Raw genomic sequence first — 4,055 nt, 5'->3', positions numbered from 1 at the left:
TTTATTAATGTTGAAAGATTTATATAACATAGATCTAAAGGTGTTTTCACTTTAAGAGACAGACTGAAAAACAACAAACTGAAAACCAACAATAGTTAAGAAATTTCTGGATTTCTTCTGAGACCACAGTCTCATAGCAAAACAGGTGATAAAGCCAGAGAAAAGACCAATCATAATTAAAAGTATAAAAGTAAAAAGTTCAAAGCCAGCCTGGTCTACATAGTGAGTTCCAGCACAGCTGGGGCTATAGGGAGATCCTGTCTCAAAAGAACCAAAAAAAATAAAAATAAAAAAAAATAAAAACCAAGAAAGGTTTATATTCAATATTAGTGAAATTAAAAGTTATTACTCAGTTGACTCCCATACCTGAGCCAGTTCACAGAGCCAGGACTCTGATATATGGTCAAAATATCATAGTGTAAACTACCAGCACCGTGTACATGTTTCTATGTGACTATCAATCAGAAACCATAGACAACCAGGATTTAAGGGAACTCCTTAACATTTGCTTTCCACTGACACGGTGTTTAGAAAATCAAAATATCAGCACACATCCAGGTCTGGTAGAGGGCAACAGAACCCACTAAACTCTCCTTTAGTTCATGCCCTTGTCTTATGCAAAAAAATAGATATCTCTGCCATAAAAACAAGCAGAACAGTCTCTAACTGAACAATATTTAGAAAACAGACATTGCATATTAATGAGAACCAATTAAGAAAGTGTAAATATAGATGCCTAAAACAGAAGGCCAAAATATGTAAAGTAAAAATTGCAAAACTAAAGGGAGAAATGGCAGCACAATAACAAAGATCTCAGTGGTTCACCCCAATTATCAAGAGAATGGAGAGAGAGGTCAGTAAGCAATACAGGATGTGGAAAGCACAATGAAGCAAGAAGACACAGCAGATATGCACACCACTGAACCAGGAGCAGTGGATTCTCTGCTGTGTACAAACATTTCCAGAATAAACCACATGTCATACCAGAAAAAAAAAAACTTTCAAATACATTTATAAAGATTTAAATCATACAAAATATCTTAACCAGGACTAGGAGAACTGCTGAGTAATCACTTAGCATGTGGGAGTTCACCTAGCATGTGGGAGGCCATGAGTTTATTCCTAACACCAGTAATCAGACTCCAACAGTTAACAGACTTGGGCTGACCTGCCACCCATTTCCCTAGCTCCACTCTGGGACCTTGTATGATTGAATTGGCATGGGTCCTGTGCTCAATGCCACTATTACCACAAGTTCACATGTATAAGTGTCTGGTGATTTGAAAGACTCTGCTTTATGTGCATGGACCAGCCCTGGATCTTATAATCTTTCTGCCTCCTCTTCCACAATGGTCCCTGAGCTGTGGGTGGGACAGGTTTAATATAAGAGTCCATTCCAGGGACACAGACTTTAAATGAATTTTTTGCAAATTTCATATATTTCGATCATACTTAGATCCCCTCTTCTATCTGTACCCCTCTTACTACCCTCTGCCCAGAGAAAAAGTACAAATTCTTGAAAATACACACATGAACAAAACTGACCAAAGAGAACAGCCCAAATGTACATCTACAAACTTCAGGGATTAAATTAATATTAAAAAAACTTCCAAAGAAAAAACTCAAAAGAAGAGCTGACTTTATTCATGAATTCTTCCAACAAATAATCAGTGGCAATATCTGATTATACCTGGGGGGAAAAACAGGTGGAGATTTGTATTTGATTCCTATAGCTACTGCAAGTAAACACTGCAAATACAGAGGCTTATAACACATATTTGTTGTCTGGCAGTTCTAGAACCAGAAGGCTAAAAGCATCTGGAAAACTGAAATAATTGGTGTGTCAGTAACACCATCTCCCCAGGTCTCTAGACAACATTCCATCTCTTGCTTCTTCCACCTCCCAATGTCTGTCAGCATTCCCAGATGCAGTCAGAAAACTTTCAAGTTGTTTCCCTGCTGACTTTGCAGAGCCCTCACTTATCTATAGCTAAATCTTTCTAACCATGTTGTATGTAGATGCAAGGGGTTGCTTTTAAAGCATATAGACATAATCCTAGAGGAATTTCCACTGTTAATTATGTAACTGAATCACACCTGCGGTCTCCATTTTGGATACAAGGAACAACATTGAAAGGTTTCTCAATTAGGAAATGAATCTTTTCATGGTCAATTACCAAAAAGGCCACAGGGTTAAATGCCAACATTCTGCACTGTCTTAGTAGCTCATTGAAGTGCACAGTGGTTGTGTCACTGGCTGTCATTCAGGAAAAGCTCAGGAAGCACTGTGGTGCTGAGGCTGAGCAGCAGGTAGACAGAAGTCAGGAAATCTCAGGAACTGGAGCAGCAGAGACTGAAGAAGGCTCCATTAGACATGATGGAGCTGAAAACTGGAGGATTTGCTTGAATATTGGTATCCTAACACACTGGCTCTGTCCTCAGCCCTGACAACCAAACATCCCCGACACCAAACATCTTGACACCTTTCCTTACTCCACAGAAGGAAGGGATGTTATCCTACAGACACCCGAAATAAATGATTTCTTTATTGAAAATGATTAAATTCGCTAGAAATGATGACAAATACCTTTAATCAAAGCACCAGAGAGGCAGAAGCAGGCGGATCCTTGTGAGATCCAGGCCAGCTTGGTGTATATAGTGAGTACAGGGAACCCTTGTCTCAAGAAAAATAAAGATGAAATTTCACTTTCCCAATGAAAATAACATAAAGGAATGTATTGAAAACAGAACACCAAAAAACTGAATTATTGTGTTAACAATTCTACCTTTCACAAAATAGTTTTATACAAACTATACATTCCCCCATGAAATAATTGTATCCAATGTATACACTCCCCTATGAAATAATTTTATCTAGTGTATACACTCCCTTATGAAATAATTTTATCCAGTGTATACATTCCTCTATATAATTTTATCTAGTGTATACACTCCCCTATGAAATAATTTTATCTAGTGTATACACTCCCCTATGAAATAATTTTATCTAGTGTATACACTCCCCTATGAAATAATTTTATCCAGTGTATACATTCCCCTATGAAATAATTTTATCCAGTGTATACATTTCCCTACGAAAACAAGAGAATATTTTCAACAACAGGCTTTTCATCTTGAAAGACAATGATTTATTTCCCTGTGTTTTTATAGTACCATATTTTCTTTCTTAAAAATGAAAACATGAACATATTTGTTGTAGGAAATGCCTTAAAATGGAATATGAATTCTTATTAAATGTCATATTTTAATCATACATAGGCTTAAAATATTAAAGAAACACCATAAACTTTATTCACCAATATATCATGAAATCATTCTTAAATTAGAACTCAAAATGAGTATGGAAAGAAAAAATATAGAATTTATATCTTAATGCATTCATCAAAATACAATAGGTCATGAATTTGGGGGGTTACTTGAGACAGAGTCTCTCTGTAGACCCAGCTTGCCTAGAACACACTATGTAGGCTTAAAATATTAAAGAAACACCATAAACTTTATTCACCAATATATTATGAAATCATTCTTAAATTAGAACTCAAAACGAGTATGGAAAGAAAAAATATAGAATTTATATCAATGCATTCATCAAAATGCAATAGGTCATGAATTTGGGGGGTTATTTGAGACAGAGTCTCTCTGTAGACCCAGCTTGCCTAGAACACACTATATAAAACAGGCTAGCCTCAATCTCCTCTGCCTCTCAGCTGCTAAAAGAGTGAAACACCATGCCCATCTATTAGATCATGAGTCTTAAACACTGGCTTATCAGGGTTATCCCATTATAAAACACATAGGATATGGCTAGAGCTGTGGAAATTTGTCACGGAATGGGCTTGTTTGGTTGTAGACTATGAGAAGAGTCCAGATATGCTATCTTAAAGCTGCAAACCAGGAAAGCTGGGGATCTTCATCTTATTTTAAAGATGCATTTTTAGTGATGGTGAGTTGGAGTGAGTTATGGACAAGGTATGATTAATAAAAATCGAGGAGACTGAAAACCAGAGAGGTAACAACTGTGATATTCATATGTG

The sequence above is a fragment of the Nannospalax galili genome, unplaced genomic scaffold, assembly GCF_000622305.1.
Source record: "Nannospalax galili isolate Female #2095 unplaced genomic scaffold, S.galili_v1.0 scaffold2482, whole genome shotgun sequence".
NCBI lineage: Eukaryota > Metazoa > Chordata > Mammalia > Rodentia > Spalacidae > Nannospalax > Nannospalax galili.
The sequence above is the reverse complement of the archived record's forward strand: the minus strand, read 5'-3'. Positions refer to the sequence as shown.